The 25477-nt window shown below is 40.5% G+C and overlaps 1 pseudogene; it reads left to right on the top strand.

The window, feature by feature from the left end:
* Window positions 1-15397: 15397 nt before the first annotated feature.
* On the top strand, window positions 15398-25141 carry LOC149154403 (calcium-transporting ATPase, endoplasmic reticulum-type pseudogene; annotated as a pseudogene).
* Window positions 25142-25477: the final 336 nt, after the last annotated feature.

Here is a 25477-nt window from a genome sequence, read left to right as displayed (position 1 = left end):
CAGATTAAAGTCTCATAAAGCATTGTTGGCATTTAGATGCTTTTGGTTCTAGTACACAACTGTTGTTGGTTTCAGGAGAAGGAGCTCAGAAGGAAATCTTGGTTGCTGATCTAAAAGATGTGTATCAGATGCTGCTTGTGACTTTCATAAGTCTTGGTCTAGATTTGTTGTCTCTATGTCATGTATCTCTTCTGTGATATCTCTTTTATGGTGTCAAGGTCATGTAACAGCCTATGTTGGTTTCCCCACTATGCCTGGGATGAATGATGTAATATAATTGGTTGTTTCTGATGTATCCCCTCTTGGTTGGGAGTATGGATGTATGTATTGAGTCTTTTGGTAATAGGAAGGTCCCTTATGGTTTATAAGTCTTGGCTCCTTTGAAGAACATCTTTTGCAGATCTTGCCTACAGTCAGAGGAAGCATGTTTCAGCACAGCCAAGCAAAGATATCAGCATGTACTCAGGGGGAGCACAACCCTTTGCCCTTGATGACAAAGGGGGAGAGTGATTTGATTTGGTGTTGTTGCCATCAAGTCCAAAGGGGGAGATTGTTGGCATTATGAGACAATTGTTGTCCTTGATGGCAAATCACACTGATAACAAATCATAGTGCAGAAGGATAGCAGCAAGGAATTGATGATCAGTCTACAAGTATGAAGAAAAATATATACACGTTGGTTCACTATATACCAAGTCGCGTATACAAGCAGGTTCACTATATACCAAGTCGCGTATACGCAGGTTCGCTATATACCAAGTCGCGTGTACACGCAGGTTGGCTTCAGTAAAAGTGCGTGCATGTGGATAAATTATCTTTGGTCCACGGCGGTTATTCCTTGGAAGTTGTGCCTATGGTTTTGGACCTTGGTGTCTCGACGGATGTGTTGATCCCTAGTTTTGAAGATGATGGTATTGGATTTCTATGGTTTTGGCTCTTGGTATTGAACAAGGCCTAAGGCTATATAAGGAGAAGGAAATCATTAGGCAAGTGTATCTGAAAAGTCTTGAATATCTGATGAAGTATTAGATCCAGTACGCAGGTTATTGGTTGATGATGTATTGCTTGATCTGAGCTAAGGAGAGATCTCATCGGTTGATGGAGAACAAGATCTAAGGAGTGATCGGGATCAAATGGTTTGAAATGAACTATCTTTATATGGTTGATTATGCGTATTTCTAGATCTGCATACTGACGCAATGTTATGTTCTGGGTATAGCTGATATCTGGTACAGCTGCAAGTTATGAAAAATTCTTTTTAGATCTGCACGCAGGTTGTCTTCGGTAAAACCGCGTGTATACGCGGGTTGCCTTCATTGAAGTAGTGTATATCTTTTTGAGCTTGATTTTTGGGTTGCAGCTGGGTCTGACTGTTATTGCAGAGTTCTGTAGTCTGCTCTGTGTTCTGGTGACTGGGTTTGACAGGGTTTCAGTGGTTCAGTGATTGTTGGTTGTTTTGTAATCTTCTATGAAAGTTGAATGAATTGTGGTATTCAGATTGTAATGTTGTGCTTCAGGATTATGCAGTCTGAAAATGTATGAAAAGTGGTACCTGAAGGAAAGAAGATTGTAGGCCAGCACCTACGTACTAGTATCTTAGCTAGTACAAGAGCAAAGGGGGTTGGAGCTCCCTTCCAAGGAAGTTTGGAGAACGAGAGAAGGTTGAAGCCTTCTGCAGGTTGTAGCCTGCGTACTGGTATAAGGCTGCACCAGTACAAAAGATTGTAAACTGAAGTTCTTATTAAAGAAAGATAGAGACGACTTGCAGCAGGTGGTTTTCACCCACATTGGGTTTCCACCTTATATCATGGTGTTCATGTGTGTGGCTTTTGTGTGATGATCTGTTATGTTATACTGCATCTGTTTACTCTTAATATGGTGAATAATGACCTGATGCACTTAACTGAAGATAAACTAACTGAATTATAAGTTTTCTAGTTATACGCTGCTTTCTTTAGACACAGTAGCGTGTACACGCTGGTTCACTTAACTGAAGTAGCGTATATGTTTCTGAGCATTGAAAAAGTTTTATTAATCTGATAATACTGATTCACCCCCCCCTCTCAGTATTATTTCCAACACACACATCAATGATGGAAACTTCCTTTCCATTCTTGCCATTCTCTTTTTCCACTTTCTTCAAATTTTGTGGAAGCATTGCTGGATTCAAAGTCCAACACCTTTCAGCAATATGTACTTGCTTATGGAAATAAGTTCAACACATGTTCATCTTATTGACATCATAATTTTCCTTGTCCAATGGACCTTTGGCTTTTTGCCTTCTTTCCTTCAAAAGTTTCCTGTATGTGGCCATTCTCTTCCAACATCTAGAAACACTATGGTTAACCAAACCACAAAAGGAACATGCAATTCTTTTCCAATGGTTATGTGGAAATTTATCATGCTTAACATAATCAAAAGAAGTGTTATTGAAATCAGGTTTATACCTTTCTCTTTCACCTTTATTACCTTCATGAGGAGGCGAATCAAATGAAGAAGTGGCTCCCTTTGGAACACCATCAATCTCTTCAATGGTTTTAGAGCTTTCAAAACTTTCTCGTTCAAGTGTATGCTTATGAACACATTCTTCCTACAAATTATGTTTCAAACTATTGCATTCCCCAAGAAGGAAATCTTTACAAACTTGAGGTAGGGAACCTGAAATGAAACTCTTTCTAGGAACTATTTCAATTACCTTCATGACTGCTTTGGAACTTTCTCCATAAGATTTTCCATAGCCAAGACCCAAATACTTAGGCCTTTCCTCAACCATTATTGGCTCAACAATGCCCTGTGCTTGTTTTCCCAATACTTTTCCTTCATAGCCCATTTTTGACATCAACTTGGACCCTATGCCTCTTGTGTGTTTTTCAAAAGAACCAACATAAACATTCTTAGAGGAAACTGAAGACAAACTAGAATTGTTCACCTCTTCTTCAAGCTGATACTTGACTAAGGCTTCTTTGGCAACAAGGAGCTATGTCTCCAACTCATGCATCCTTTCTAGATCCATATTTGCAATATGAAGTTGTCTCTCCATTTCCTGCAATTTGTCATAAAGCAACTACTTCTCTTCCTTCATGGAATTCAACTGCTTTCGAAGTTCAGTGCTTATTTCTCTCACCATATCCATGATGATGAACAAGTATTGCTTCATGTCTTCATCAAACGATCCTGTGAAAGAGGAGGATTTGGAAAACTCACTTGTAGAAGTTTTCATTGTAAAAATGAACAAAGAACTTCAACAAAATTCACAAAGCTTTCAAAGAACTAATAACAAATTTCTGAACTAAATGGCAGTAGAATCAAATTCTTATTCAACCAACCTTTTGCAAACAAACCCTCTTGTGCTTTAAGGGTTTCCTTGAGATCCTTTGGGTAAGGAGAATGTTATGAAACCAGCTCAAGAAAAGATAGAAAAGATAGATCAACGCCTTAGAATTCAGCCTCTTCGAGGGGGCAACCTCCTTTACATTACATAAATGAACAATTCTTGGATGATACAAATGACAAAACCTCCTTTCTATATATAGGAGTCTAAGGAGTCACAATATAATCCAGCCGACCTAACAATAATAATATAAAGCCACAAAAGTAACAATAGAGGGATTCTATGGGGCACAAAAATAATAATATGGGGGTAATAGAGGCACAACAATATAAATAAGGGGTATAACTACAATAGTAATGGGGTAATCACTAGTATTATAGGGACCCAACATGCCCCTCTCCTTCAAAAAAGTGTTGTCCTCAACGCTTGAGTAGTTTTGGATACTTCTGCATAAAATTCTCATCCTCCCATGTGGAATCTTCAGCGGATAAGTTCTTCCACTTGATAAGATACTCTGAAATTGATCGATTTCGTAGCTGTCGAGTTCTTGTTTCTGTGACTGCTTCCGGTTCCAATATAATTTTTCCTTCCTCGTCAAGTTCTGGCAATATTGTTTGAACTGGGAGCTTGTTGCCTATAACCTTCTTTAAACATGAAACATGGAAAACTGGGTGCAATCGAGAAGCTGCAGGAAGCTCCAATTTGTATGCCATAGTACCAATCTTTTCCAACACCTTGTACGGACCATAATACTTTGGTGATAATTTATTATCCTTCTTAGCTTACTTTAGGGACATTTGATTATATGGTTTTAGCCGTAGGAATACCCAATCACCTACATTAAAACTTCTTTCACTGCGATGTTGATCTGCCTGTTGTTTCATTCTATTTTGTGCCAACACGAGGTTATCCTTTAAGAGTTGGAGGACTTGTTCTTGATGTTCGATGTGATGTTCCACTGCTTGAACCTTAGAATTTTCTCTTAAATATGATGTGATTGATGGTGGTTGGTACCCATAAAGTGCCATAAATGGGGTCATTTTTGTTGCTGTATGGAAGGAAGTGTTATACCACCATTCAGCCAGAGGCAACCATTTGACCCATTGTGTCTGTTTATCAGATACAAAGCAACAAAGATATCCTTCCAAAAATTTGTTTACTATCTCAGTTTGCCCATCAGATTGAGGATGATAAGATGAGCTATGAGCTAACTGAGTACCCAGACAAGAAAATAATTCTGTCCAAAAATTTCCAGTGAAAATGGGATCTCTGTCACTTACAATAATCTTTGGGTTTCCATGTAGCTTTTGAACTGTTTCCATAAATGCAGTAGAAACTGTACTGGCTTTAAATGGATGTGATAATGCACAAAAGTGTGCATACTTGGTAAGTCTGTCAACTACCACCATGATGACACTCTTTCCCTCAGACTTGGGTAAACCTGTGATAAAATCCATTGAAACCTCCTCCCAACGTTGGCTTGGAATGGATAAAGGTTGTAATAGACCCGGTGTCTTAATTGTTTCAACTTTATTTTGTTGGCAAACCAAACATTCTGCCACAAACTTTTGAATATCTGATTTAAGGCCATCCCAAAAAAATTCCTTCTTAACCCTGTGGTAAGTTTTTAAAAATCCTGAGTGCCCTCCTAAGGGAGAAGTGTGAAATTCCATAAGAATCTTTTGTTTTAGCTGGGAATTCTTACAGAGGTATAAGCGATCTTTGTACCATAACGAATCATTTTGCCAGCTAAATGTATCAGAAGTACTGGAATCTTGTTGTAGCTTTCGAATAAGTGCCCACACTTCTTCGTCATTCTTCCATTCCTCCTTTGCTTCATTTATCCAATCTGGTTGGATAATAGAAATGGCACACAACAATGCTTCCATATCCTCATCCTTTCTTGAGAGTGCATCTGCCACCACATTTTGCTTCCCTTTTTTGTAGATGATTTCAAAGTCATAACCCAACATCTTTGTGACCCACTTTTGTTGCTCTTCAGAGGATAATCTTTGTTCTAAAAAGTATTTAAGGCTATCATGATCCGTTTTTACCTTGAAGTGTCTTCCCATTAGGTAGGGTCGCCATTTCTTAAGTGCATGGAGTATTGCCAACATTTCCTTCTCATAAATAGCTTTGCTTAAAAACTTTCCCTTGATTGGACGACTTTCAAAAGCAATGGGTCTTTCATCTTGCATTAGAACAACACCAATTCCATTTCCTGAAGCATCACATTCCACAATAAAGGTTTTTGTGAAGTCCGGTGTAGCTAAGACCGGTGCTTGGCACATTGCCTCTTTAAGATGTTTAAAGGCCTTTGTTGCTTCCGGAGTCCATGAAAATGAATCTTTCTTCAATAATGTTGTTAGAGGTGCTGCTATTCTCCCATAATTCTTAACGAACTTGCGATAATACCCTGTCAACCCAAGAAATCCTCGCAGATGCTTTATGGATGTGGGGATTTTCCATTCCTTAATGGCTTTAATTTTGCTAGGGTCTACCTTAACTCCTTCATGAGATACAATATGACCCAAATATTCCACCTCCTGGACTCCAAAGAAACATTTGGATCTTTTTTCATATAATTGTTTCTCCTCCAATAGTTGTAGCACTTTGTCAACATGTTCAACATGATCCTTCCAAGACTTGCTGTAGATTAGTATATCATCAAAAAATACCAACACAAATTTTCTAAGGAATGGTTTGAAAATTGAATTCATCAAACCTTGAAATGTTGAAGGTGCATTGGTAAGGCCAAAAGGCATGACCAAAAATTCATAATGACCCTCATGAGTTCTAAATGCCGTTTTCGGAATGTCTTCAATCTTCATTCTGATTTGATGATATCCCGAACGAAGATCCAACTTGGTGAAGTAAATTGATCCATGCAATTCATCCAGTAATTCATCAATGACAGGAATGGGAAACTTATCTTTAATAGTGAGCTTGTTGAGCTCCCTATAATATGGACACATGCGCCATGATCCATCCTTCTTGTGCACCAATACTACTGGAGCTGAGAAAGAACTTTGACTTGGTTGAATTATACCAGCCTCTAGCATTTCTGCAACCATACGTTCAATTTCACTTTTTTGGACATATGGATATTTGTACGGCCTGATGTTTGGAGGAACACTTCCTGGAATCAGATGAATAGCATGATCATGATCACGCATAGGTGGGAGACCTTTGGGAGTCTCAAATACCTTGGAATGATTGTCCAGGACTTTTTGGAGATCTGGAGAAATAGATGATTTCAATGTGGAAACATCTAGCGAACATAATTGTGCAATTACACCTCTTTGCTCCTTTTTTAGAAGCTTTGTCATGCCATTAGAGCTGATTATCTTTCCTGGTTTCCCTGCAATACCCCTTAATTCAACTTCCTTTCCTTCCACAGAAAATTTCATGAAAAGTTCTTGAAAATTAAAAGCTATTGTACCCAAGGATTGTAGCCATTGGACTCCTAGTACAACATCAGCACCTCCCATTGGAATGGAAAGCATTGGGCTAGTCAATACATATTCTCCCATGGATAGCTTGATATTATGGCACTTTCCAGAACAATTTATTGTTCCTCCATTTGCAATCATCACTTGACACTCTGGTGCTGGATATAGGAAGCAATTCAATTCTTTTGCTACCCTACAATGAATAAAATTGTGGGTGCTTCCTGAATCAATCAACACTATTACCTTTTTCTTCTTGATTTGTCCTTCTATCTTGATGGTTTGAGGAGTGGTAATTCCCGCCAATGCATTACAAGATATGGTCGGATTTATTTGTTCTTCATCTAGGCTTTGTTCCTGGAATATATTCTCTTCTTTTGACCTTTCTTGCTCCTTTTCTTCTTCCTCTTCACAATCTATGTAGAATAATTTCTTCTCAGCACACTTATGACCTTTTGTGTATTTGCTATCACAATTGTAACAAAGCCCTTTTGCTCTTTTTTCTTCCAATTGTTGTGGTGTCAACCTTGTAGGTTGTGGAAGACTATGGGCAACAACACTTCCGTCTTTATAGTTGTGAATGGTATGCTTCCTAGTTGCCATAATTTTGCTTTCCATTTTTCTTGCTAACCTGAATGCCTTCTCTAATGAATCAGGTTCCCAAAGGCGCACATCATGTTGGATATTATCCTTTAAAGACCCTATGAACACATCAATCCTATGCTCCTCTAGAATATCTTTTACCCTTATGTTCAATTTTTGGAACTCCTCAATGTGCTCCATTATTGAACCCTTTTGTTTGAGACTTATCAATTGGCTAAAAAAAATGTTGCTTTTTGTATACTCATAATGTGCTATCAATTCTTCCGTAAAAATTGCCCAAGTGATAAATTGTTTACGAGAACAAAGCCATTGATACCATACAAACTGATTTGGTTTCAAATATAAAGTTGCCATACGTACCTTTTGTGTGTTTTTCACATTATTGAGATCGAAGAATTGCTCCATCTGTAATATCCATGTGGCGGGATCCTTGCCATCAAACTTCCTCATATCGATTTTTGGAATGTGTTGATTCTTCGATCCAACATTAGCGTCTATGGAATCATGATTAACATTTCTTTTGTTCTCATCATGAGTTTCCTTTACTACCTTTTCACCATTAGTAAGTATTTCTTGTAGAAAATTAGTCAAATCTGTCTTCAAATCTGCCATGCCCGTCTTCAAATTTGTGTTCAAATCTATCTTCAAATTGTCCATCTTAGCTTCCATGCCATTCATCTTAGCTTCCACGCCATTTATCTTAGCATCTGTTAACTTTTGTGAGCGTGACATTTGTTGCACTTGTTCTTGTAATTTTGATATATCATGTAGCATTTCTTCCTCTTCTTCATGAGTCATGCTAGAGCTTTCAGGTTCCTTACTAGGTTTTTGCATTTTCTTTCCTCGGGGCATCAGTTACCGATAATAATGCTCTACTATGCCCTTTGAATTCCTTCAAAATAAATTTTCAAACCAAGCTTAAGCAAAAATTAAAAAAAATCTACACACCTTTTTTCACTTTGTAGGAGCTCGATATTGCCTCTGATGTATCTCTGTACTTTCCAGTCATCTAGTTCTGAACTTGTGACCTGTAGTAGCTCTCTGTGTCCTCTTTCGAATGCCACAAGTCTGACCCAAATTGGATTCTCCAAGGAAGAGTTATGCGAAATCTCCCACAGTGACTTGATTATAGACTAGTTCAGTAGAGCTAACTTGTACGACGTGCTGCGCGTCACTGTTTCGACCTTTGGATCTAAAACACACCCACAACAAACTACAGTCCGTCCTCTTTCTGTACCTTTTTACAAAATTTCAATCCGATCCTCAGAGAGAAAGTTATGATGATTTTCCCCAGGTCACCTGTTTTGAATGTAATTCAGGAGTCTGCAAAAAGACCAACTTCCTCAGATCATATCTCCGAAAATGTCGCGCGAAACGCTCTGAAATTCGGACCCAAGGTTCAGCGTCAATTCTTCTCAAATGGGTTTTTTTTGTGACTTCTTCAACATCACAGAAAAAAATTTATAGCGAAAATGCCACGATGACCTGTTTGGAGCAGCGAAACCCTAGAATCCAAAGCTCTGATACCAAATGTTATGAAACCAGCTCAAGAAAAGATAGAAAAGATAGATCAACGCCTTAGAATTCAGCCTCTTCGAGGGGGCAACCTCCTTTACATTACATAAATGAAAAATTCTTGGATGATACAAATGACAAAACCTCCTTTCTATATATAGGAGTCTAAGGAGTCACAATATAATCCAGCCGACCTAACAATAATAATATAAAGCCACAAAAATAACAATAGAGGGATTCTATGGGGCACAGAAATAATAATATGGGGGTAATAGAGGCACAACAATATAAATAAGGGGTATAACTACAATAGTAATGGGGTAATCACTAGTATTATAGGGACCCAACATGGAGAATGCCTTCAACCCTTCTTCCTTCTTGTCCTCTCCTAGACTTAGCTTATCAGTAGCTTTCCCTTCACCTTTGCAAACTCAAACAATAGTCAGTTTACAAGCAATCAAACAGTAGCATCCTTTGTATTGTTTAAATACCGTTCAAACAAGAAATATTTTGCTATGTCAATCAAGCAACCTGATCTGATACCACCTAATCTGAAATGAGGGTTTAACAACTTTTTATGCTTAGAGAACCTCTGACTCCAAATCTTACAAATATATGATCTAGCTTTTGTTGACAATTGCGGAATTAAGTACTTGAAACATGTGTATGTATTTGTTTATTTTTAACTATTTAAGTGATTTAAGTCGATTTGTTTATGCTGATATTAAACACACATAACAACCATATAATGAAGCAAATAAACATCAGCACATAATAACAAATTTAATCTAGGAGTTCACCTAAATATCATGGGCTACGTCTCCTTGAGCTTTTTTCATCTTGAATTGGCTCTTTGGGATTATGGCAAAACTTCTTTTACAAATTCCACACTCAACTCCAAAGCTTACTGAACAGAACCAATGGGCTTAGAAAACCATATATATCCCTATCATGGCTATCATAACTCTACAAATAGATCTAATCTCCCTTAGACTTGATTCCTTCAATCGTTGCACTAAGCTTCCCTAAGCTTTTTGATGGAACTAACTCCTTCAAAATTCTTCAAATGTCTCTGAAACCTCTTCTATTATCTCTAGCACATATCAAACATCAACAATAAACCATTCATTTTGTTGGGTAGTGGATCCCCCCATAGTGGGCTTTGGGGGATTGAACCCCGAATTTTGGTAAAGTGTAAGGTAAAGACCCCATGAAATGCGGGCGTGGAGAGCGAGAGTCTAGGGTTGTCTACCCTAAAATAATATAATTTAATGTATGGTATGTTGGCCTACCCATGGTCCGCGGACCATGGGATTGTATAAATAGAGCGAGGTTCTAAGTGTAAAGTTAGTCTTATTTTTGAGAAGAATGAGATAGCTGCAAAGGCATGGTTAGAAGATAGAAGTGAAATTTGAAGTGTATTGGTTCGTAGTGGTAGGTAGAGGCTCTGCAGCTGAGTACACAGAGGCCTAGTCAGGTATGTAACTGAAATTGAGTATTAATAAAGATAATATTGACTCAGAATATTGTGCATCTAATTGTAGATTTGTATTTCTATGTTCTGGTTATTCCTTATGCATTTATATTGTTTTCAAGTACACGCGCTAATCTGAAAGTTGAACAAGTAATAAGAATATTGTGTCCGCACAAACTAAGCTAAGCATTAATATAATAGTAAGGATCGGATTGGATTGGAACAATATGAAGGTGCATGTGGGTTGCGAAGAATAGAAAGCGGTGCGGAGCAGCGCAGCGTGAAGATTAGGATCAAAAACCTCCAGAACCCTCATCAAGACATCCCTAGGGTGCGGAAACTTAGTTCCAACACCCTCCCATACTACTTCGGGTGAGAGCTCAGTCCGCGCTCTGCAGACTGTTGCCGAAAGGCCAGTTGTGTTGGGATTTGCTTGGCTAAACTCACTGATGAACCTGGGTCAGGCCCCACGTAGCTAACAAATGGTTCTATTTCTGGGACCAGGATCTCCCTAAGGGATGTCTGATGTCGTGCCACTGGAACCCAACAAAGAAGGAAATTGAAGAGTGGTTGGATAAGAAGCTTCATGAGTTCATGACACAAGAAATAGAACTTTTTAGGTATCTGAGAAAATGTGGATGGATTGCTATGTGTATATGATAATCCATGAGATCTTCTTCGCATCTTTTCCTTCTAAATTGTATGAGTGGATCGCGAGGTTAGCCGACAGCCAGGGAAGGTGTAAGCTTGACCAACCAATAGTGTGGACTCCATAATTAGTGCACAAACTAGAGGCATTAGAAGATAAGATCGCGCGAGTTGTGGACCATTGGCTCGACCCAATAATAGGGGGATTTTTCAATGAATTTGCGTTAGACACGATCATAAGCTACAATGAAGCAGAACGACATTTTCTTAAGGGATCGTGAGGTAAGTACATTAAATATTTGAATACCTGGATTAAGATGTTATTATGTGAAAATAAAGTTATGTGAATAAATTAATGTTTGGAACGATGTGGAGCGGAAAGATCTACGAAGGTAGCGGGGAATTAGGAAATAGTCCCTTAATTTCACCTTCGCAAGAGAGCGAGGAAGAGCTTGCTCGGGTCTCTCAGAGAAGTGCAGCTAGTTTGATAAGGCAGCGCATTCCGTAGTTACCATCCCCACTTACACCATCACTTGTTTCACCTCCTTCACCTCCATCTCCACCCACTCCACCTCCACCAAACTCGTACTTCAGAATGGCAAGCATGATCAAGCTACCCGTATTCAGAGGAGTAGGGAATGAGGATCTGGTCCAGTTCTGGTTTGTGGTAAGAGCTATGTGGGAAGCACAAGGGGTCACGGACGACAACATTAAGAAAGCTACATTTGTGAGTGCTCTGTAGGATCGCGCATTGACATGGTATATCAAGCACTCTAATGATCACCCAAATGCAAGAATAACAAAGATCTAGAATGCGCTGAAAAGAGAATTTAGCCGGCTAAAATCAGAGACACAGTCAATCATCAGGTTTAAAGAGATCGCGATTCTTCCAGGAGAGACCCCCTGGGATTTGGATCATTGGTTGAAGAGTATGATCCGTGAGGCTAATATGATGCTCACGGATGCATAGCATCACGCATGGTTTGTGGCATCTCTAACACCGCGCCTGAGGACGGCGCTGTCACAGCAGAAACTTTCTACCCAGGCCAAAGCATTGGAAATGGCGATGAGGTTGCATCAGACACTGATACAGGATTCGGGGCTGGGAGTTCAACAAATCCAACGCAACTACAGAATCTCTACTTGGAAACGTAGAGCTTGAAGCAGGATAGGGAACCGAAGCTTGAGTCATGCGAGGAAGTGTGGTGCATAAAATGCAAGGGCCGGGGCCATGACAAGGATCATTGTCTAGTATTCACAAACTACTTGGCTGGAGGGGGCCAATGCCATTGAGACTAGAGGCACAGGCAATGTTGAGTGCGACACCCACATTATGGTGCGTGATCTATCAGATAAGAGGAAAGCACACGATGGATAATTGTCACTTGTTGCAGAAGTATACACAGACTCCCCAGCAGTTGTTTTGTAATCTCTGCAGGTCAGTAGGCCATGACGAGCGTACTTGTCACAGCTACGAGTTGATGATGGATCGGACCCCAGCCTATCGGATGCAGATAGAAACGCGAGCCCTCAACCCAGCGGTAGGGATGGCACACGGGGGATTTCAGGGGCGAGGGTGAGGACGAGGAGGAATGGGGCCAGGAAGGGGCAGCGGATAGTTAATTTGTTACAATTGCAGAGGACCAGGGCACTACACCCGCGATTTTACCAACCCAATGAGAGTATCCTGTTCATACTATCCTCAGTTTGATCATGAAATAGTATATTGTCCTACGTTGATCGCACAGATGCGCGAGAAAGGGGTACTCTAACCTCCTCTGACTAAAAATATTCAAATGATGAGGTCTGAACCACGCAAAGAAGACCCAAATGTGAATATGGTGCTCAGAGGTGGTGTGACCATAGGGGAGTATAAGGGGAAATAGCTAGAGGAAGATACATGGGTTCGCAAGGCTCCTACAAAGCAACTTGAGTTTGATTTAGAACGCGCAAAGGAGATGTTCATGGAAGCTAAGAAGAGCTTTGCGGAGGCCTCCACTTCAAGTAGTAAGGATCAACCAGAGCCAGGGATTGATCCTTCTATGCTTCCTACCTTTTTGGAGACATGCATGAAACTACTGCGCAAAAATAAGGCAGTTAAAGGACTACATGAGTTGATCACTAGGTGCGTACGGTCAGCGGAACTGCGTGTAGTCTGGAAACTGGGAAAGCATGCATTGCGCACCGGGAGGGAAATGATATTGACGATGTAGAATGGTGAATATGAAATGGATCAGGTAATCCTACACCTGGGTTTGGACGTGAATGTGTTACCAAATTAGACATGGGAACGCATGGGTAGGCCCATGTTATAGTGGTGCCCTATTCAATTATGAATGGCAAACGAACAGAAGGTTTTGCGCATGGGGAGGTTGCAAGGGGTAACAGTTGATATCGAAGGTGCGAGCATGGAGATGGACTTTGAAGTAATAGGGATTGTTGATGAAAACAATCCTTATCCCGCATTGCTAGGAATAGACTGGGCCACTGATATGAATGGAGTCATCAACCTAAAGAAGCAGAAGATGATTTTCGAGAAAAAGTCCCTACGCGTAGTAGTTTCACTAGATCCAGCCGAAGGAGTGCTCTACACTGAACTTGTGCGCGACGATGAGATGGATTGTATTTACCATATAATAGCACAAGACCAGGATTGGGTGAACCTGACTACAGATGGGAGAATCTCACGAGAGTGCGACAACTCCTGTACTTCGAATTCAGACCTAGAAGTAGAATGATGGCAGAACCAGCTTCACGAAGTAACAACGGTGAATTGCAGCATGATTATTAGATCACTGCGCTGTGTGACAACAGAGGCAAGGGAACTGCCAACATATGATGCAGTGATAGCGGTGGATGAATTCCTGGACAAATTTGAAAGCACAATACCAAAATAACAACGGTACGGTGTGCTGGAATGGGTGCTGTGTGTAAGACCTGCATGATGGTGGAGTACACATCAGAAGACCATTGGAAATTGGCATGAATGTGGATGACAGATGCACTTATGGTTTGGAAGTCCCCAGCATTGAATGAGAGCTAGGCAGACAAGACAAAGCAGCTTGTGCACCCACCTATGTCGATGGGTAGAGACATGTGCTGAGAAAGCACATCTAAGACTAAGGATAGAAAATCAGAACCATATGTGGAGATGCACACCACAAGTATTCCATGATGGAGCATTCAAAAATCTATGAAGAATCATGAACAGATTTCACCACATGAGATGAACTGAGTGGGACTTGTGCATGCTAGCAATTCGATGGGCCTATAGGGCCATAAGCAAAAACCAGAGCGCGGAAATTACCCCAACACTGACGAGAAGAGACGAAACCATAAGAGGAGAGAAGAATCCCGATATGATAGCTCCCACAGTTAGGACAGTACACAAGGACCCGGGTAAAGGAATTATGCAGTTACACGAAGCCATTTGGCGAGGGCACTTGAAACTTCGTGAACTTGATGAAGATTGGGTATGGCTGAGAAAGAAAAGCATGACATTGGACGAAGAAATCAGCAAACTGGAAACCAAAGTTGTGCAAGCATGCTGTGATGAAAAAATAAGCATGATGGGACAAGGTCTAGCTAGCCATACTATTGCATTAGAAGAAATTGTGACCTTACTAACATGGCTATGACCACACCTTACTAGACAAAGTAAGCAAAGGAGCGCACCATACAAAGAAGAACACGACGCACTGACAGATGCAAGGGTAATTGAGGGGTTCCTATGGCCCAGGCTAGCAGGAAAATTGAAGCCTTGCACCAGTGGTGTGACCACATGACTATCCGTAGGAAGCATAGTCTCAGCGCTCCAAATAGTTGAAAGAGAGCGCGGGACTAAAAAGAGCCTGTATGGGAGATGCACAAGACAGAGGTTGCGTGTAGGATCGGGATGTCACAAGGGTCACGGCTGTGCATAATGGGTTGTGCTACTACGCGGGTAGGCTAGAAGGTGACCGTTGGTGTCACTGTTCATGATAAGAGGTCTAATTTAAGGAAAAAAGGAGCGGGTGGTAGACAATTAAGACACGAATCAAGAATGAGATTTGGGACGATCTGCCGCCAAGAAGGCATTAATGATCTAGTAGTAGGGGGAAGGTTCGAATTCAAATTCAAAGGATGCTATAAGACCCCCAGGGCCAGCTCCAAGTAAACACTTGGTTGTTTGAGAATTTAGCAAGTACATAGCATTGAGCACCATGTACTCTTACCATCCTCAAGTGTAGACACAATGACAGCTGCTAGAACAAGAGTGTGATTTGCCAAAGTTACCGCGGAGCCCCATATGGCCCATGAGGAGCCTGGAGAGGTGGCAGCTGCGCCAGAAGTTCCAAAATTACCACACATTCCGTGGCACAAAAAGATAAGCAAACAATGGGGCCAGTCTATGTATCCCAAAGAAACCCACGGTTTGGCAAACTATCAATGGTGGAGAAGGGAAAAGTCATCACCATTGAAATAATGGAGGAGGAGGAAGACTTGCAGGCCCTGATTGTGCAAATTGAGGTGCAAGACGATGAGGTGGAGGATGTCTCCCAAAAGCATTCTGTGACGAAGTTACCTCCATACATCCCTCGTGGAAGAGGAAAGCCAAGGTACCGAAGGACCTAGAGGCCACAAAGAGTGCGCTCTAGACCCCTCCTCCCCGATGATATAAGGTTTGAAGGTCTGCTGTTGGGACGAGTACCGACTATGAAGTTCAAATATTGGGACCTCGCGGACAGCAAGAAGTTCCCACAGTTGACCGCGAAAATGTTAATAAAGCAGAAATGGTTGCGCGGTGTGGAAAAGGCTGGGTTACTCCATCTGCAATGGATACCCCACTACAACCACGCGCCCGTCACCATTTTTGTCATCAAGAAGCTATTGTGCCTAGTGCATGATGGGTATCTCTGGCTGGAGGAGCCGATTCCCATCACGGATGATCTAATTCACTGAATTTCTCGACTGCCGGTCAAAGGAAATGGCCCCGCGGCCATAGCAGGAAAAAGCAGCAACTTGGGCCTCGCAGAGGCTATGAAGTCCAAGTATAAACTAGAAAAGAGAAAGTGGGGATATGAAATAGCTGGTATTAAATACCAAGGGGTGTGCATAGCCACCCAAATGATTGCCGAAAAGCTAATGAGGAAATTCTACACCGACAAAGTACTAGCATCTGTGATTGCATTGGCAGAGCAATGCGTAGAGGGGGTCCAGTTCAACTGGGTGCAGTTCCTATGCAACGAATTTTCGATGAACTATAGGGAGGCCTAGGAGTAGGGTGATGAGCCCCAAAAATGGATAATTATTTGGGCTCATTCACCTACTAATTCGACTTAATCCACCATTCTCATTAGTTTATTGCATGTTTTTGATTATATTTATGCTAATAGAGTGAATTGGGTTAGTCATTATGCCAACAAGTCTAATGTGTGATTTGTGTAGCCTTTTTGGTCAATTTGGAGACAAAGTCAATGGTTGAAATGAGCACTTGGCAGCCAAATTCGTGGAGAGTATTTTTAGGAAGGTGTTCCCTTCATTTATGGTCCCTTACCTCGAATTCTCCACCATCAGCTCGGAGTTCAAGGGCCACCAAATCAATCAGCACAAGGGCAGCCAAGCAAGTCAAGTAGGACTGCTGTTAACTACAAGTCTTGGGCAGCCGAGTCCCTAAAGTTTAGGAGGACTGTTGGGGTCCTCAATTTGTATAAATAAGAAGGCTTAGGGCCTCATTTTGGTTAGCTAGTGGTTAGTCATTTTGTAGCTAGTGGTTAGTCATTTTGTAGCCAATGGTTAGTCATTTTGTAGGCAGAAGTAAGCTAGTTTGTATTTCGATTTTTAGGCAGTAGATTAGCTTTGCTTTCAGCACATTTTCAAGTTCTCCTTGTGGACAATTTTTGGAATGTAACATTTCTTTTCTTGCTCAGTAAAGATGAATCCAGCTTTGCACCAGCTCTAAATCTCTCTTAGGAGGCTATAGCTCTTGGGGTTGGGCCCATCTCAAGCGCCCAATACCTCCTTTGTTTACTTTCATGTGTCTTTGCTGCATTCTTAGAATAAAATCTGCTATTTAGATTTAAATGTTGTATTGTTATTTAAGTTGCTCTTGATGATTAAAAAGGTTCTTCATGTTCAGATTTACTTGATTAGTTAATCACAGGGAATATATTCAAAAAAGGCTACCAAGTACTTTGGATCTCACCTCCCCCTCAGTGGAATCATGAGCTGGGACCAATGTGACTTTGCTGCCAACAAAAACACTGTCTTTTTGCTTCACCATGCAATTAGTAGTGTTGGATTTTTAGTTGTCGAACTTGATATTAGTTTTGATTGCATGCTTCAGTTTATGATTGCTTAGTTGCATAGTTATTTCATGTATTTCATTTCGAATAAACTTCTGTTCATTTCCTTTTGCTGTTAGGTCAGATTAGAGTGAAGTAACTAGGTCATCGGTTTTATAAGTGTTTGTTTGTTTAGTTTGAAAAACCACTTGCAGAGTACCTGTTATCCTTCCTTACCTGCCCATACTCCATCCAACCTACCTGCTTCACCCTTCACTTAGAACCCTTACCTTACATTTTCCTCATCTGCTTACTTTTGCCATGATTCTCATATTCTTGTGCAACATCGTTTCATCCCTCCTTGAACAGATCTCACCATCTACGCCACTCCTCAACTCCATCCTCCAAGTCTTGAACTCCCCTACACCCCTATTTCACCTCCATACTCATTCCTCCACCTTTTTTCCTCCATCCATGCTTCAAAACCCCATTTCTAAACATCCTGTAGAAAAATTACAGAACATCCTGTAGAAATCCTAAACATCCTGTAGAACCCCTGCAGACTTCCTGTAGAAGCTCACGAATGAGGTTTCTTGATATCCAAATACTATGAAACTCTCTGGAAGGGTGTTGGGGACTCCTTAGACCCTCTCTGAACCTTCCCGACCTCTTCCAAGCATTTCGCCTCCTTGATCCACCTCTGCACAGTCAAAAATAGTTAAAAGCACATGCATGATAATTCCAACAACTTAATAAAAAATACAAAAAGATGTTTTCTTCAGATAGAGGTAGTCTAGATACATGTATTTTACCTTCACAAAAGTAATGGCATCTCTTTCAGTAGTTTGCATGCTCTCCTTTGCGTCAGTAGGACTAGCTGGTAGAATTAAGGTTTGCTAGGGTTTGCGTTTCTTTTTGGTTTTCAGTTTCTTTTTGCAACTAGATTAGCTTCCTTCGAGTTAGCTTTCATCCATCAATTAAAAAGCTTCTTCTAAGAGCTCATAGAAGTTGGCTTAAGCTCCTAGTGGACTTGTGCCAGCTGACCAAGTGACAACTGCGGCAAGAGCTAGTACTTGTGCATACAGCACTGTCGCTTCCAAGTTTGTTACGAACTACCGGGTTGATAAAATTAAAGAATGGAGTTCCAGGAGTTGTAGCATTATTGCTACAATACTGGAGCCCACCATCTTTTTGGTGCCGTTGCCGGGGAAGCGTCAGAGTATTGGTGATTGCCGCTTTTCTTCTATTTTCTACTACAATCTTCTACTAAGTAATTTATTTCATTTCCATTATGCAATTTCGTTTCTGCAAAAGTAGATTAGCATTTCGCGCTTTCATAGATTAGCATTTCAATCAAGGATAATTTTAGGGGCGAATGTTCGCCCTTTGGCGAAATTAAGGGGTTTTAAATTTTTAGTGGGCGAATATTTTGTATCATAGTACTTTTTTAGAAATCACCTCAAATAGCCCACCTTATTTTAAGGGAGAGGGTAAAAAAGGTAAATTTAGCCCTTGAAATTAGGACTTACAACCTTCCATTCGCCCATTTTCAAGAACATGTTTTATTTAAGTGAATCCATTCGCCCATTTTCAAGAATAGGTTTTATTTAAGTGAATCCTATGGGCCAAATACCATATTTATAAAAGAGGTATGGTAAATTAATAAAAATATAAATAAATGAGAGGTATGGTAAATAAATAAAACATTTTTTATATTTACTCCATAAGTCACCTTATATACATGTAAGGGTGTAAACAAATAAAAATATAAGTAAAGTGGAGGTATGGTAAATAAATAAAACATATACTTACTCAAAAGGCATGGTAAATAAATAAAAATATAAATAAACTAAATGTATGGTATATAAATAAAACCTCTTTTTATATTTAGTCCATAACCCTCATTCTATTTATGAAGGCTCAAGAAAGAGGTTTTATTTAAGTGAATCCTATGGGCCAAATACCATATTTGTAAAAGAGGTATGGTAAATTAATAAAAAATATAAATAAACGAGAGGTATGGTAAACAAATAAAACATTTTTTTATATTTACTCCATAAGTCACCTTATATTTACGAAGAATGAAAAAATGGGTTATATTTAGGTGAAACCTATGGCCAAAATACTATGGGACAAATACCATGGACTAGATTGTTATTAATACCATGCAAAAAACCATTATTAACCCTAATATTAGAATTAATAAAAATAAAAATGGCACATGGTATTGACCCATGGTATTCACCAAAATGGAACATGGTATTGACCCATGGTATTCACTTGGAATGTAGCCTATTTAAATGGGGGAATTAAACGAGCATGTAGCCTATGCTAAGATTCACTAGGACTTTACAAAGTTTTATTATTTAGTGAAAGACTCGCCAAGATCTTACAAGATTTTATAATTGAGTAAAATATTCGCCATGCCTGGTGAGAGATTCGCCAAAAAATTATATATACATATTATATTATTGATAAAATTGCCTTCCACTTTTTCTATATACCATGGAGATTCGCCCATTTATTATATTTATAAATTTAGGGGGGGTTCTTAAAATTTTCCCTGATTTCAATTCCGCAATTTCATTTATGCAAGCGTAGATTAGCATTTCAATTCCGCAAGCGTAGACTAGCATTTCATTCCTGCAATTTCATTTGAGCAAAATAGATTAGTCCTTTCTTGCTTTCATTTCAATTCCGCATTTTCATTTTCGCAAGATAGTTAGTTGCAGTTCAATCTATTTCAGTTTTGCAAGTAGAAGTAGAAAAAAGCAAAAATCAACCAAAAAGATTTCATTTCATGCCTTGTAGGAGTAGAGATAAGTTAGAAAAATGATTGCACAACACCCCCACTACTTCACACAACCAACATTCTCTCTTCTTCGATGGCTGTGATTAAAGAACCCTTAGGTGGACAGCAAGACATATTTGAAGAACCTCAAGGGAAGAAGAAGAAGAAACCATTCCTCTGGAGTGAATGGCTACAAGCAGAAATGTTGGGAGCAGCACCTTGTCCAAAGACGAATTTGAAAATCAAATCGAAGATTTCAAGAGTGATATGAGGCAGTTTCTTGCCATGCAACTGGATACCTTGCGGGTCCAAAAGAAGCAAGAAGAAGCCAAGAGGGCTTTGGCCATTTTTTGTCCTAGGTGCACTAGAAAGCATCCTAGGAACAAATGTCCATTGTACTCCATAGAAGTGTGTTTTGTCTGTGAAGAATACCATCCTACAGATCAGTGCCCTTCCTTACCCAGAATTAAAGCTGCATATCAGAGAGCCAAAGGAGCCACTGAATCACTCTATTATATGAACCAAAGGAGGCCGCATGGACCTAGATCTTACCAGCAGGAACTGCAAGGGGCATCTGAGACCTATTATGACCCCTATCAAGCCACTTTCATGCCTTCTTGGGGTCCCCCTACTCATCCTTCCTGGTTCACACCTCCTCCTTGTTCCTTCACAGATCCATATTATGCCCAACCAGCTGCTCATTCGTTTCACTCTTATGCTCAGCCAAAGCCTCAGTGGAATGCACCTCATCAGGGGTGGAGGCCCCAATACAACACTCCTCCCGCTTATTTTCCTCCACCACCTGCTCATCCGCAACCATCGCCTCCTGCTTCACTAAGGCAACCCCAAATTCCTACCCAACCACAACCCCATCCACATCCATCTCAAATATACACCCCCACTCAGCTACCTGTACCGCCATTTCCAAAACCATACAATGGAGTAGCTCAACCCAATTACAAAGCTGAGGCACAACATGTCCAAATGACTCCTCTTGAGCTCAACGATCTTCACCATAGCTCAAGAAGAGTGTTGCAAAGCAGAGATTATATTGACAACATTGAAGGACCAAAGGCAAAAGAAGATTCAAAAGAGGAGATCAAAGAACCATGGGCTGCACTTGATGAAGAGAAGAGTTCAGAATCAGAGATCAAGAGAGTTCCCTCATGGTTACCATCAAATCCTCCATGTACTCAAGAGAAAGATCAGCAAAAAGAGGAAGATGAGAAAGTCATGTTAGAAGGTGACATGAAACATGATCCAGATCAGCAAAAGAACCAAGGATATCAGAGCTATATTGAGATATGGTTTCAGACAGTCACTAAGTTGCAGCAGTACTCTCTTCCTCAGCTATGTTTGATCGCTTCAAGGTCAGATCATTTGGTCTCTGAGATCTGGATACCTATCAAAGCATGCATTTCGAGCCTTCACATCATCTTGTCTCTAATCTCGATGTGCACATGGTTCCATTGGAAGTATTCTTATACTTGAGAACAATTTTGTTTTTCAAGTAGGGTAGGGTAGAAAAAAAAGAAAGAAAAAAAATGAAAATAAGAAGAGAATAAAAATCTAGGGTGAAAACCTCCTCGGAGGCGCCTTAGATTGGCTCATTGATTGAAAACCTCCATGAGGCGGTCAATGGGTTGGGAAAAAAGAGAAAAGAGAATAAGATCTCTGGGTGAAAACCTCCCTTGGAGGTGCCCAGGGCAGGCAATTAGGGTGAAAACCTCCATGAGGCGCCCTAGTTGTTTTTCAAAAAAAAAAAAAGAGAAAAAGAAAAATAAAAATAAATCTAATTTCCATTGAATAATTTCAGGTTGCAGCAATGACATTGCAGGTCAGGAGGATCACTCAAAACAAAGACAAAGGAGTTTTTGTGCCTTCTAGAGGAAGTTCTATATTTCTACAGGAAACATCCTATAGAACCTTCAAGCGAGCCAGATTCGATTTTGGAAGGGGATCTAAAGCTTGGAATCCATTGGTTATGCCTGCAAGCATCCATGTTCCCATTCCTCACCCTTTTCCATCATCTTTTCCACCTCGTTGTGCTTCTTCATTGTGCTTCTACAGGAAGTTCCTGTAGAAATTATAGGAAGCTAGAAATGGATTTCAAAAAGGCGGTTTGGCGAACATGGTAGCTTCCTCAAGGGTTCAAAAGTCCTCCTGCAATCTTAAAACTCCTCCTCCATCATCTCCATACCTGCATCACAGCCCAAATTCATTTTTCATACCATGCAACAAAACTGCAAAATGCCTTAAAGCAAAAATACCTAGAACAGAATTTGTTTTTGCCTTAACTTGAAAACCATGCATCCATTTGAAAAACCGTTTTACAGGGAATTGTATAGGGATGGTGGCAACATGCTCGAGCGGTTTCAGGCCATTCCGGTGCACGGTTTCCAAGAAATCAGCCTCCATCACCATCAGCCATTTTTGCATTTTCGCCATATCCATGCATCCGTTTCAAAACCTGTTTCATGGGGATATGCATATGGGTGATAGTAACCTACCCAAGCAGTTTCAGCCGATTCTGATGCACGGTTTCCGAGAAATTGATCTCTGAAATCTTCAACCATTTTCCATTTTTCTCGAAACCTGTGCATCTTCTGATCGAAATTTTGCTATGGGAGGTGCATCATGATGATAGGAACATGCTCAGCAATTTTCAGATTGATCCGATCTATCATTTGGGAGCAATGGCGAAAACAAGTTCTGGTCTTGTGAAAATTCAGCAGCAGCAACTTGAAGGTGCAGATCTGAACGTGGAAATGAACTCCTGCAGCATGCATCCAGCCAGAGGACACCTGCACAAGGAAAACAACTAAAAATCATCAGCCAAGCCCTCATGCAACCAAAGGATCCAGGCATGCAGTAGCAGAATATGAGCATGCAGCAGCAAAAAGCACCTCACAACAACCATCTGACTTCAGGTACGTGACTAAACCTTGTTCCTCTATTGCATGAATCTAATCTAAGCAATGCATGAACGAATGAGATGGGGGGATTCAGCCAGGAAGCTAGCCATATCCGATTGCACTCATCTAGGCAAAAATCACGCAGCATGCATGGGTAAGTCACTCACGTGAAAATTGAAAATAAAAAAAAACAGACAGTGGTAGAGGCTTTAACTCCAGTGCAACTGATTGACAAGAAGAGGACATGCAGCTCATTATAGCACTGCCGTCTGCATGTGGCCACGTACACCTGGCCACCTCACTCCTTCACCACAAATCACGCAGCAATTAATGAACGCTCAGCTGAAACTCACAGACTGCTGTTAACTTGCACTTGCAACATTTTCAACTGAAGTATGCATCCTCTGATTCCACAAAATGATTAACCCATCGACCTCCATTGAGCTTTGTGGCCTGGTTCAGAATTCTCTAGCGTATCGGACTCGCTTAGAGGTGCAGGGGCACTCTACAGGCGTTTCTATAGGAAGTCGTCTATAGGAAACGCAGAAAACAGCTCTGCAGAAGGAAAACCCGAGATTTTTGTCAAAATTCAAGCTTGAAATGAGAAAAGTAGTTAAAGCTCGTGTCCAAGGTTACCAGGGTTCTTGAAAGTATTGATTTTGGGGTTTTTCAAACGCATTATAGATCTATTAATGGTGAAGCAATTTGTTTGAATTTAGAATCTGATCATCTATTTCATAGTCCATGGAGGACAAGATATTCCTTGCTTGGTCAAAAAATTGTTGAAGAATGCTTAGAAGAATATGATGTGAGCTTAGAGAATGGTTTAAATTCTCATGAAGTGGAAAAACGTCGTCAAATATATGGATGGAATGAGCTCCAGAAGAAAAATGGTACACCTTTTTGGAAGCTGGCAGTGGAGCAATTTGATGATACAGTTGTTAAAATACTTCTCCTGGCAGCTGTCATTTCATTTCTTCTCGCTTACTTTCGAGATAATGTGTCTTCTAAGGAGGGCATAACAGCCTATGTAGAGCCCCTGGTCATTCTCCTGATTATCATCCTCAATGCCATTGTTGGAGTATGGCAGGAGAATAATTCTGAGAAGGCTTTGGAAGCACTCAAAGAAATGCAATCTGATCATGCAAAGGTCTTGAGAGATGGACATTATGTTGTAGATCTTCCCTCCAGAGAACTTGTTCCAGGAGATATAGTGGAACTGAAGGTGGGAGACAAGGTTCCTGCAGACATGAGAATTGTGTCCCTCAAGACATCCACCTTTAGGATGGAGCAGAGCTTCCTGACCAGAGAGAGCATGCCTGTGGTCAAAAGAACATATCCAGCCACCTTGTGTGACTGTGAGTTGTAGTCAAAAGAATGTGTGGTGTTTGCAGGAACTATAGTTACCAATGGCTGCTGCACATGCATAGTTGTGAGCACTAGCATGTTTACAGAAATAGGTAAAATTTAGGCACAAATTCAGGAAGCTTCAATGGAATGTCATGATACCCCTTTGAAAAGAAAGTTAGATGAATTTGGTGAAAGACTGACAACAGTGATTGGTGCCATTTGTATTCTTGTCTGGATCATGAACTATAAATATTTTCTTTCATGGGAAGTCATAGATGGGTGGCCAAAAAATATCAGGTTTTCCTTTGAGAAATGTACGTACTACTTTAAGATTGTTGTTGCTTTGGCAGTTGCTGCTATACCAGAGGGATTTCCTGCTGTGATTACTACATGTTTGGCTCTTGGCACTCGTAAGATCGCACAAAAGAATGCTATTGTGCGTAAGTCACCGAGCGTGGAGACTTTGGGTTGCACCACAATGATTTGCTCTGATAAGACAGGTACTCTTACAACCAATCAGATGTATGTCAGTGAGTTTATAGCCATGGGGCACAGTGCTGGTTCACTTAGAGAGTTTACTGTTGAAGGAACAACATATAATCCTGAGGATGGAAAAATATTGGATTGGCTTGCACATAATATGGGGGAAAATTTAGAAACTCTGGCAGAAGTTGCTGCAGTTTGTAATGATGCAGGGATATCTTGTCAAGGTCACCAGTTCCATGCCACTGGTATTCCCACTGAGGCAGCCTTGAAGTTATTGGTTAAAAAAAATGGGAGTTCCAGACCCAATGGCAGGTGATACAAGTGCCATTCTCAACAGTGGCACAGTGAAATTGGGCAATTGTGATTGGTGGATACAAAGATCAAAGAGGCGGGCTTTATTGGAGTTTGATTGTGATCGAAAATCCATGGGTGTTATTGTCATGGAACCAATGGGACAAAATCGTCTGCTAGTAAAGGGCGCCATGGAAAATTTGCTTGAAAGGAGTGCTTTTCAACAACTTGCAGATGGATCAGTTGTTGAATTAGATGATGCATCAAGGGAATTACTCTTGAGGAAGTTTCATCAAATGAGTTCAAAGGCTTTGCGTTGTTTGGGACTTTCTACAGGAAGTTTAGAGAAAGGGCAGCAGAA

This window comes from Pinus tabuliformis, chromosome 9, assembly GCF_031772625.1.
Source record: "Pinus tabuliformis cultivar Carrire ecotype Pingquan chromosome 9, CPIR1, whole genome shotgun sequence".
NCBI classification, from domain to species: domain Eukaryota; kingdom Viridiplantae; phylum Streptophyta; class Pinopsida; order Pinales; family Pinaceae; genus Pinus; species Pinus tabuliformis.
The sequence above is the reverse complement of the archived record's forward strand: the minus strand, read 5'-3'. Positions and strand labels throughout refer to the sequence as shown.